The following is a 13,059-nucleotide window of genomic DNA, read 5'->3' on the forward strand; positions in this document are numbered from 1 at the left end:
TCCATTCATCCAGGTTTTGTGGACCACATGTGGGAGTAACACTTCCTCATTTGTCAGTCTTTTCACTAAAATGCCATCTAAAATCTCAGCAACAAGTCAATATAAAATACAATAAAAAAATTAAGAACATTCTCAGGTTAGTTTTATTACAAATTCAAGCTTATTACATTATTTACGAATTATTTACGTTATTTACGAAGTTAATTACGAATAAAAATGCCCTAGAAATAAGCTTGTCCTAGTCTTACCCATTTTAGATATTTCCAGTTGCTATGATAGCACCGAAATCAAGTCTGTGGAAACCCAGCATAAAGTTAAGAAGTATTTTCATTTTCCACTTATGTACCTTAAAAATTTAACATACCATATTGCATTTTGCACTGAGTTGTTTGGTAGCATATATTGAACTCTTAATTTTTTTTATAATATTATTCAAGTTCCCTGAGATCAGAACAAAAGATGTTCTATTTGTCAAACTTTTTGGTGATTATGAGGTGCTCTTTTTTTTTCAGTTTTCCTGTCACCAAAACAAAGATACAGTTCTTAGAACTGGTTTGATATTTGGGATCTAAAGACAAATGTATTAATTAATTGTAGATATAATGAATTGCTAAACATAATGAATTTTTCATAAATATATTTTAAGGTGGTTTATTTATTATTAATATTCCAAAAATACAGATTTCTATAGAATCAGTCAGAAAAACTCTGTAAACTCTGCAAAACTCTGCAAACCTTTTATTGCATGGAACAAATTTTGATGATTCTGATTTTTGTGTTCTGTTGCTGTTTTTACTTCCACATACTACAGGAAACATTTACCTGACTCCATTGATTTAAAACACATTAATACTTTAACTGGGAGATTTTGAAAACTGACTTGGCAAATCCTGCTTGGTTTCATAACCAAAGAGAATTGTTCTGATTAAGCTAGCTATAAGTGCTTACAAACAAGTGTAAAGCTAGAATCTAAGAACATAAGGAGGTATGAAAACAGATAACAGATTTAGAAAAAATAATTTAAATCTATATTACAAACAATTTCTAATTGGGAAAAAAAAAATACCTGAAGTCTTTCACAGAACTTTGACTACTGAAGCTGGGAGTGTGAATTAAGTTGAGCGTTTTGAGTGGGCTCCACTTACTGCTTTTTATTGTTCTGTGTTCTGAAAATTTTTATTTTGTTGTGTTTTTTTTTTTTTTTTTTATGATGCCTGTATTGTGAGTACCTGAATAAATCTTCTCTTTTGAAGCAAATTATATTGTAGAACTTTCAGGAAAAATTAGACTGAGCCACTATTTGCACCTATCCAACTGGTTTTGATATTTTAGTTAGTCAAAAGAAAGTATTTTGGATTTTAACTTTCACTTGTATAAAAACATTTTTCATTGCATTATCTTCGAAGCAATAAAAAAGTGAAAACTTTTCAAATAAATAAATAAACAACAACAACAAGAACAAAAAACACACACCACCAGCAAACCAAACAAAAACAAACAAACAAACAACAATTTCCTAGGAAATATGTTCCATTAATTTCCATTTTAGAAAGTGTCTACAATTGCTGCTCCAAGCTCTAGCTCAGCAGACTTGACCTTGAATCTGACAGTGGAAGTGGGCTCACACTAGAGTTAATGATATCATCAGTGCAAAGCTCTGAAGACTCTCATAACCCAACATCTGAGTAGTTAATTTTATGACACCATTGCAGGACACGTAATAACATAGCTACATGTGTAATAAACATGAAAATCCAGGTCATTGTAATATAGCTAGGATTACTCTAAGGGACTGGTGTAGTCCAATAAAATAATTCAGACACAAAATGAAGAAGGGAATACTCTATGCAAAAAGAAAGGTTTTCTCAATAAGAAGTTACAACTTTCCATCCATCTTTATATTACAAAAAGTTCATTTGGCTCACTGCTAACAGCTCTGGTCATTCAACAGAATTATCTGGCTAGTCACAGGGATGATAAAGAACAACATCCTTCCCTATACCCATCCACTCCCTTCTTGAAATTTTTTTCTACCCTGCCATAGACAACAAATTATGATGCATTTTGGAAAATAAAGCTTGGAATTACTGATTTGTATGTAACTTTTTTTTTTTTGTCTGCTTCTGGGAAACAAAAATTCTAGGCATCTATTTTAGAAACATCAGATTGTGTGTCTTAGCTGATAATACTTTTGTATTTTTTTAATATAGGAAAACGCCACTAATATCCTTTGAAATACAAACCTTTCCAGCGTGGATATTACACCAATTATCATATATCACAAATTTTAAAATTTTACAGGTATCTAAAGATTAGATAATATGCACAATCTATTTCATACTAAGACATCACAAAAAAATATTACAGTTGAAATTCACTTTTAACAAAACATAAATGCAACATTATGCATTTTACTTAAAACAAAAGGTAAAATCCTACTCAATGAAATGAATGGCAACATTTGCATTATGTTAAGATATTCAAATGTAAAGTGCCTTTATATGTGACAACTACATGAAAATGTAATTTAAAAATGGAGATAAGTATGTTAAAAAGCAGAACATTTAGGATTTTTATTTATTTATTTAGGTCATGTTAATCATGCTAACAATTTGTAATTTTCCATCTGTTTCCAGTATTTAAATGCTGGAATATCAAAAGCTTTAGGACAAGCATTGGTTGTGTTGCATACTAATACAGTATCTATCATAACAGGGCACAGACCTCTAAATACTAGCATATATTAAATATATATTTTATTTTTTGATGAAGCCTAAAAACCATAAGGTCAAGTAGTTACAATGTATGAAATCAGACAATAAAATTATTGGTCTCGACTCCTCTAAAACAAACAGAAGTTGAAAAAGCAATTATCTATTTGGTTTTATTACCTGTATATACATACTGACTTCTCTTGTCTTTCAGGGAAATTGGACAGTGCTCTTACTCCCTTTTTTAGATAAGTAGTTGAGAAAGTTATTTGGATTCAGAAATGAAAAACCTAAGTAATATCCAAACTAAATGCTCTGAGCTATCTAATTAAGGTATCTGAGTATATAGGAAGCTTAGGTTTCTAGGCTCACGTGTACGCTCTTGGCTATATTGAAATTTATGTTGCAATAAGGAGAGTGAGTATCCAAAGCAATAATAAACAAATTTAAAATGTATATGCAATGTTTTTTTTTTTTTTCAAATTCCATAAGCCAAGGATGGAGAAGGAAAGCATTCAACCTTTATCTCATGCTAAATAGGTTTTATAAAAATAAGGATTGCAATCATGACATTTGCTTACTCACAAGGCAAATTAATTACTTCCACTGGCATCACCCTCAACCTATTAGCGTTATTCTAAGGAACGCCAAAATCAGGCTCAGAGTAAAATACTTTTCTCCTGGAAAAGGATCAAACAATTTGAAATAATTTCATTGCAATGTTTTCGCCAACACAACACTGTCTTTAAAAAGCATTGACAAAGGTGCAACAGTGAAGAAACTGTAGTGCTTAAGAAAGGCTCAAACCCGAAAGCAGTTTATTGCCTTCTGTTCCCTGTGAAGTTAGCAGAGATTTGATGAAATTGCACTTCAGAGAAGGATGCTTTGTACTTGAAGGATCTGTCATTACGTCCTGAGGACAGGATTCAAATTGCTTTAACTCACTATCACCATTTCATGCTGCAAAATTCTAAACTCCTAAACTCTGGATCAGCTAATTCTTTAATCCCTTTCCTTTTATTGACAACCCACTTGCATAACCCCATGCTGCACACACCCATAATGACAGCATACCTTATGTTACAAGTCCTCTGATTTATCAAACCAAAAGTCCCATCTCAGTTCTGGCAGTCGAATAGCATGGAATGCCAGATGTTCAGAGATTGTTCTATGACACTTCTTATACTTAGGCTGCAAAGAGATAAACTGTGCTAAGCAGCAATAAGTGTGCAATGCAGAATTTCTTCCCAGTAAGCAGACCCACCACCATATTTGGTGGTTTCAATATGGATAGAAAATTATGTCCCATCTCTCCAGTCCTCATCCCCAGTCCTGTCCTGAAAACCCCTCCAATAGCCTACAGCAAGATTCCCAATGCTTTTATTTAGTGCACGTGCCTGCACTAAATTACATCCAAAAAAAAGTCTCAATGATTATACAAAATCTCACCACAACTTGAAAAACAAACAAATTTCACAGAAGCAATATTTAATTGCATCATCCTCTGCTTTTTCCACCTCATAGGATTGTTTCTGAAGAGAGGTTAATGAAGCACGGAGGTTTTTATCTAATATTCAGCTTCCATTCTTACCTTTTCTATATGTATTAAGTTTTTATAAATCATGTCATGAATCTTCTCAAGGAGTTGTCTTTCTCTTTAGCTATTACAATTTTCAATTTCTGTTTCTACCCTACTTTTTTCTAACAGAGTAAAATCTTTACTAAAAATGTTATTTCTAATCCAACAGATTCATCCTAACATAACTCCACATTTTATACTCTCGAAAGCAAATAACTATTATTGCCTTAAACTGTAAATTTCTATATTCCATATATATATTCCCCCCCCTGCTTTTTTTCTTTGTTTCAGTACTCATCAATTATTTCAAACTCAAATTCCATCTAGGCTCTATATATTCTTCTATACCTATCAGAATTTCATGTTATGTGTACTTTAGCTGTTCATCTGACTATAGGCTTGGAATTGATGAGAAAAGCACAAGTTCCCATAGAGAGCAGACAAAGAGTAAGAGTCATCCAGTGTTTTTCTTGGTGGCAGACTAAACATACTACTACAGCAGGATTATAGTGATATGAGTAGTCCCATGCCATCCATCCTTCAACTGAAGTGATAGTATGATGAAAATCTGGGAGAAAAAACAGGGTTAATAAAGGATGTAATAAAAGAAAACAGCTAAGTACACCACGAGCATAACAATACCTGCATGCACTTCACCTACTTAGAACCAACAGCCATGCTTCATCATATCAGGCAACTCTTGGAAAGTACCTACATACCCAAGGGCAACCACAAGTTTTCATACCAGGGCAGAACAAGCTCAAGAGGTCATGGGTATGCTTGTTTCATCCTCTTTTGCCATTGCAGGCAAAAATACCAGGCTAACAAAATCTATATTGACTGTGCATCCATAACCTTAAGGAAGGTAATGAAATGTCTTTTACTGATTTCAGTAGCTCTGTATTGTGTTCCTTATCTACATATCTCATAAGCTTTTTTTTTTTTTTTAAACAGGTGTGGTGCACTTAGCAAATTCCTGGTTGCTCAGTCCAAGAATTTAGATATTTTCTCTTCAGGAAAAAAAAAAAAAAAAAAAGGAAAGAAAAAACTTTTAAAAGAGTTTAGACAATCATCTATTTGACATTTATTTACAAATATAAGAAAATAACCATGTAAAGAGAAGCAGGTCTTTGCAAATTTTAGTGTAAATCTATATCATAAATTAGCTGCCACCTTCCCTGATTGTTTAAATTCTGCAACTTTCATTCCAATTCTCCATATTTTTCAATAGAATTGAAATATTCTGTGAACAAGTGTAATTGGATTATAGGAAGAGATTTGATTCTATTTTGTTCCTGAGTACAATGCACATCTTTTTTTCCCGTAATGTTTGTATTCCTGAGATTTTCTCTTATTGCAAGATGAGTCTCATTTCTTTATGTTCTTTGTGGTATTCCTACCTTCAAAACTAGTGTTTCTTCCAAGTAACAACTTGGAAGACAAATTAACCCTTTAAAAAAAAAAATAATCTGTTTCAAGCAATAGAGGTCCTTCTAAAGTTAGAGGCACACTAGATTACTAAAAACGTAAGTTAGAATAACAAGGCAAACACATCATCTAAAATTTTTACTTGTATCTGTCCCTAAATTTCAGCAGGAATTTGGCTGTCTTATTCTCCCTCTACTGTTGTTTATTTTGTCCTCTACCAGTGTTTATTTTGTTCCATTTCTCAGACCTCCTTTCAGCTGAAGATGCATTGCTCAAGGGTATTGTTTCATTTTAGTTTTAGTAACTATCATATAATACAATTCTAGTTTCATTTTAAACATTCAGAATTATTTACACCTAAAATCAAGAGGTCTAAAACCTTGGAAACAAACATTTACTAGTGGAAGGAAAGAGTATTACATTTATTTATTCTGCAAAACTTTGCTGCTTTAGCTTAAATCTGGAACATTTTTCAATTAGTGTTTTTATACTAAATCTTGATTCTTTGTGGGAAACAAAAAAGTATCTCCCACTTCTGGTTAATTATGCTTCTGCCCACATAAATATTTTAAATAATTTGGAATGCAAACTTCTCACAGCAAGGAACTAACAAATCACGTTTAAACAAACAAAATTCTCTGGTCTCTGCTTTAGTTGTCATTCTCTCATTAATGTGCGTATTGTAAGCTCTGAAACATAAATGGAAAGCTTACCTTCACTCAAAAGCACTTTTTACTAGATATGTGCACATGCAAGTTGTGTATAGAGAGAGAATAAATATTAAAATGAAGTTATTTATACAGTTGGTCAATTCTATGAGATTATCTAGTTTTGTATAAACTATTATTTTAAAATTACACATACTTATGCATACACTAGTCTATGACTAGTTTCTTATACCTCACAAAACCACAGTTCAAAAGTATGTGAACATATGAAACTGCATCCTCCATGACTTCTCTATAATACATAGTTTTAATAACATAGAGAAGAAACTTTTCTAAGTTTGTTTCAGTATAGCACAAAAACAACTCTCCATATTTCATGCATTAATGTTTCATGAGATTCAAATTACTTTTGCAGGGAAGCGTAATGTATTTTGAGTAGCTTCATTTATACTTTTCATATTTTTATAATTAAAAAAGAAAAATGATATGGTTACATGCTGAATTATGTAAGAGTAAAAAAATTATAGACTTTCAGTCAATTGCAGAGTATGTAGTATACACAGAAAAGCAGACATCTATATTGACTATGCCACTCATTGTTCAGATGAAACATCTTTTAATAAGACAAAAAGCAGCAATACTATCTCCACTGGCCACTAAAGTCTGACTGATGCTTTCAGTGACAGCAGAATGTTAACTTTATTCTCTAGCTAAAGTAAAATATATTTCCCCCTCCACATAAAATCTTCCTTTTAATTTTTCTTCCTCTCCTATTTGTTGCGTGGTATGTTGTAAACACCTGCCAACATGCCATATACACAAGGATGGGTTTCATAAAATAATGAACATTTACTGTTGAGTACAGTAAACTGGGATAGTTTTGACTGCAAGACACCAATTACAAATTACACCAATTACAATTACAATTTAATATCATTACTGAAATTGCTGAAAAGACACTTCTCAATACAAATTAATCTAAAAAAAGTAGAAAATGTACATTCTTTTAAAAACAATTATGTGCCTGTGATGGCATTGAGAAAACTCCCATTGTTTTGCATTAGACAGGATCTAACTTAAAAACTCATAAAAAGGAATTCCAAACAGAATTGATATTCCTGACTCTATTTGGGGCACAGGTGGTGTATCTTTTATTTATTTATTTATTTTTAAACTTTCCCATTCACAAAAACTATAGATGTTACTCTGGTTCCTCCAATGAGCTAATTTGCTCATTGTCCAAAGAAGCATTGTGAACTGGCTGCTTTCCTGAAAAGTCATCAGACAAAAGGTAAGTACATAAACTACAAGGACATTTCTACACTTCTCAAGAAAATCCCTAAAAGGCTGCGTAAAAGCTAATGTGAAGCATTAGCTTCACATGCACTCCTCAGAACCAGAATAACTATATACTTGTTATAAGTGATATACTGTATTTTAACTGGACATCTTACACTTTATGAAAGCAGTTACTAGAAGAAATCCTGTGCTTGAAACATACAGGAGATCTGATACGCTCTTAATAGCAAATCGTGGAGTTAAGTTTGATGACCTATATGCACAGACAGGAACTCATTTCCCATTGATTTCAAACAGATTAAGGCTAACCAATTTTTATGGTTGCAAACTGCAAGTCCAAGACAAGCCTAAGTGTATGTCCTTAGCTAAAACAGAATTGTTCACAATAAATATGAAAGATTAAACATGAGAGAACCTCATGGGTACCCACTATTCAAGTCCAGGTTGGATGAGGCCCTAGGCAACCTGATCTAGCGGGGGGCATCCCTGCCCATGGCAGAGGGTTTGGAACCAGATGATCTTTAAGGTCCCTTCCAACCCTAGCCATTCTATGATTATAACTAAAAGTGACTCAAGTTTCATTATGAGCTTTGATAAACACAGATAAAATACACAATGTGCTTTAAAAAAAAAAAAAAAAGGCAAACAAAATTACATAGTTTAGTTATCCCACTTAATTCAAGTCTGAGGTAAGGACAACCAGTAGGAACGCACAACGGCACATAGCCACATTGCCATTGCCTATGGCACATTTCACTGAAGCTATCTGAAACTCAAAAGCATGAAAAAGCTGAAAAACAGGATCCAACAAGATCTTAGAAATACATTTAAAAATTCACTCTCTTGCATCTCTGGCCAAATTCCCAAATTAATGTAGGACTTAAATCCAAATTTAAAATGAAAGTCGCATTCCAGATAAGAATGGTCAAAATCTGAAAAGCTGCACTTCAAATGAGTCTATCTGTAGCATTTAGTAGAGTGAGAAGGTGCAAACACTGCTGAATTATTTCAGTGACAGCAGGCCATCTTTTGCAAAGTTGATGATCACAAAATATGTAACACATTCATTAAGGACATTTGACAATACAGAAAATTTAACTTCTCAACACTATACCATCTGCAGGAGACTTCTCTTTTCAAAGGTATAGAAATACTATGCTACAGCAGAATCATTTCAAGTATTGAAAAGATGGATTTGTAAAGAATCCTGGATGATTATTTAGGCATCATAACCCAAAAGGTATGCTTGCACATTCAGAAAACTGAATAGCCAAACCACTTATCTAAATCATATAAAAAAAATCATAAATTCAGGTACTTGTTTTAAAAAGTTATGATAGTCTTGGTGAATTCTGAATTATGACTGCATGCCCACATCATTTTTGTTGTTGTTGTTGAATGTGTCCTTAATAACATAATGAAGAATTTGTGAATCACTGATCAGCTGTATAATTCCTCTGTGTAAAAACTTAGCCGTTCTTGTCAAACTCCTTCACGTAAACTATTTTAACTTGAAAAAGAAGAATGGAAGGTATCTTGCCAGGTATAGATATTGAATGGTAAAACAACATGTTTTCCAAAGAGTCATGCAAATACAAATTTTCTCATCAATTCCTTATAAGATTTAGTAAACATTTTTCCTTGAGATATGACAAGATGGTAGAACTGAATATTTTTTAAAAGGATTTAATTATTTTTAATTAAAATCTAGCTATGCACATCATAAAAAAAAAAATAAAAAGGAAAATACTTGTTAATCATATACCCACTGACATAACATTTGATGCAAAAAAATAAAATTTGCCAATAAAAGATTTGATGCAAAAAAATGAAATGTAAATACAAAAAATAAATCCTTAATCACTTGAAAATGGCTAATAAACTTTTCTAAATATATTTTTATTTCTATACTATACATGCTTCTATATACTCCATAATACTTGGTAACTTTTATGGAGAAGTCCTATCACATTCAGTATCTAGCTAACAGCTCCAGCAGACAAGAGAGCACAGAAGCCACATATTCAGCAGTGCCTCTTTAAATCATTTGTTCACAATTCAGCTGTTTTTAAGAAACAATAAGAAAAAAAATAAAAAGCAAATTAGTCCATATAGAAGAAATGCACAACATTGCTACTCTATACACATAGAATGAATAAAACCATCCCTCTCCCTGTCATGTCTTAGAATCTCACAGCTGCAATAATGTCACACATTAGCGTGTTCATGCACAAAAACAAATGAAAGCCTTCTACATTACAAAATCTTGGAATAAAAGAACACTTTGTTACAGAATTATTTCAAGAGGATTTCTAACATGTTATTTGACCTCAAATTTCTGCCCTCAAAAATGTTTATGAATATATATCTATAGATATATATCTTCCATATATATCTATATTTAGGATATTTATTCATATCTTCTCTATCATATTAAGATCTTTTCTATTCAGTCTATATCTCTACACATAGAGAGATGAGAAAAGACAACAGCATTTTAATGGTGTATCCTGACCTAACCTTGCACCTGTTTGGATATGCTTTTTACTCACAGATCACAAATGTAAGTAAGGTGAAAGATAAATCTTATAGTATCACCAACCAATACTTATGAAGTAAACATGGTAGAATGATCAAATTTTTGCTGCATCTGTAACTGCAGCAAATGTTACAAACAGCAACCTATGTAAAGCCATAGAAAATGAACGTACCATGTCTAAGTGAACACCTTAGAGCTTTTCTGGGCCTTAACACAAAATAATAATAAACCCTAAAATCCCTCTTTCTACATTATTTTTAATTAAAATCCTGGGAAAATTATTCTGTTCTCAGTTGTCAAGAAGGAAGGGGAGACATGAATTAATGTCCTTGTGGTCATCCCATTAATGTGAAAAAAGGAGCATCTCTATGTTCTGACCTACAGATTGTTCTGTCTAGCTTCATTGGTTTTCACTGTAAGTGTGCTGAAAAATAGCAAGAAATTCAGCTCATGCAAAATGCATCTGTCCTATCTAGATGAACACTTCTTAGTGGTATCAAGGGCTAGACCCCATTAATTTCACTGGCTACTTTACTGCACTCATAGCTTTGCAAAAGACAACCAGCAGCTTGATCCCTTCTGTATTGAATGTTGTCTAACTATTGCAAAATAATTTTGTATAGCAAGAACTACTCAATGAATACCTAAGTAAGACAATCTCACAGATGTCATTTGAGAATTGTTTTCAAATGGGAAGTAAAGGACAGTTAAAGATAAAACATTTAAATAGCCATATCTCTCTAGGTCAAAGAAATAGTAATTACCAGAATCTTTTACAACAAAAAGAACATAGTTTTACTAATGAGTGGATACCTCCAAATTTATTAAGCACTACTACAGCACTACATAGCCTTCTAATGCTAATATGCTCTTCTGACAAACCACTACAAATCTTTCCTCTCAGAGGCTGACACTGTCTCTGACAAGATGACAAGAATCAGAGAACAGAACAAGGTACTGCTGGTTTAGGAAAATATATCGATACCTAAAGCTAAGTGGCTGGCTTAGAACTTAACATTCAAAGCAATAAATCCATGCCTAAGTACATGCATAACTTTTTTTTTTTTTTTTTTTTTTTACCTTTTCATATACTTGGAATTACACATTTTTAACCAAAAATGGCACCAGCCCGTGGTGACAACTATTGGAACAAAAAAAAAAAAAAAAAAAAAAAAAGGAAGGAAAAGAGCACTGTAAGTAATGGTACTACTTCTTGTAAGTACTATGGTACTTACTTCTTTACTTCTACTTACTGGTAGAAGTAATGAATGAAATTAGCAATTTTTTGAGTAAACAGAAACAAAGTTTGATTGGTGCCAAGATAAACCAGTTATGAAAGTTGACCTAGCTTATCAACAAAAGCTGCAATTGTAAGAGACAATAGAATATACAATTGCATCCTTCTTGTGAAACAAAGATCCTCGATTTAGATGACATTAAGTTTGGTTCACTGGGGAGACTTATATTTGTTAAATAAATATATTTGTTATCAAATTGCATATCTGAGAAACATATTGTGTCCATACGTCCATGCTCTGTCTTATACTTCTCCCTCAATGAGAGTCTGTGGAGCCAAATATCATTAAAGTATAACTATTTATAAATAAGACATTAAAACCAAAAGAAATTAAGAACTTTTGAGATTCAATTAAGCATTACAAATCCAAGGCACAAGCATCACTTGAATATAGATAACTTGTACATGTACAATTTCACTAGATAATCAGTTGATGTAAATATCCACATGGAAAAAAAAATGACTTACACCAAGGTGGTGAAGCACGGATGTTATATATAGCTGTATATATATACATCACATTTTTATTTCTACATTACATAGGTGTAATTATGTGTGCATTAACTTGGAAAAGTAGGATACTAATGATAAATTTGGAGTTAGTATACTGGAAACTTGGATTTACAACTTATTAATCTTTTTAAAGATACACATCCATAATCTGTGACAGACCTAAAAAGAAAATAGAATTTTCTCAATACCACTATAAGAAATGACATAAAAATCAGGGAATTCAAATTAGGTGAATATTGAAGTTAAAATATCAGAGACAGTGTATGTATCTTAAATAATCCTCACACCAAATTCTCATAGGTGAACAGAGGCTATCTTGATAGCCCTTGCGGGCTATCTAGTATCCTGGAATCATGCTTAAAATTATTTATTTGTGCTTCAAGATTTGTATACTTTCAAAAACTTTGTTTGAAGTTTGGTATTGTACAGATTTTTCAAGTCCGTGTCCTAAAGCTAACAGAAAACTAAACCAATGCTTTCTTTCCTAGTTCTTCTTTGACCTCCTACAACAAATAAAATACTAAGTGACTTAAGTTCATGAGTTCTAAAAAACATATGTGTACTTTACCTGCTATGTACAGGCAGTACCAAGAAAATTGGCTTGGTCCCATCACATAAATAGGATTGAAAATATTTATTACAGATACTGCAGCAAGCAGATGACATAGATAAGCTCAAAAAACTTGTAAACCTTGAGGACTGAATGGGCAGTCCCAACAACAATTAACACTCCAAAAAAATTGTATTACATCGTACAAAATGATAAAATAGCTTCAGGTGTAACAACAACGCAGGAAAATATAGGATATAATTGTTAAAACATAAAAGGCAGAGGACAAAATAGTGCTTTAGAAAAAGTAAATATAAAGTTTATATACTTTATATAAAGTGTTATGTTAATGACAAAGTCTGTGATAAGCTCAGTAATAAGCTTAAACCTATATAAATTATAAGGCAGAAGAAGACCCCTACCAAGAGTGATGACTTTTCCTCACACACTTTTCAGCAGGAATGTGTGTTTTGGA

General features: G+C 32.3%; 1 protein-coding gene across 5 annotated transcripts in view; it reads right to left on the reverse strand.

Annotated features, from left to right (window-relative positions):
- Positions 1-13,059, reverse strand: part of NOVA1 (NOVA alternative splicing regulator 1) — a 140,920-nt gene that overhangs the window by 4,057 nt on the left and 123,804 nt on the right. The window lies entirely within an intron of this gene.

This window comes from Anas platyrhynchos, chromosome 5 (assembly GCF_047663525.1).
Source record: "Anas platyrhynchos isolate ZD024472 breed Pekin duck chromosome 5, IASCAAS_PekinDuck_T2T, whole genome shotgun sequence".
In the NCBI taxonomy this organism is placed as follows: Eukaryota; Metazoa; Chordata; class Aves; order Anseriformes; family Anatidae; genus Anas; species Anas platyrhynchos.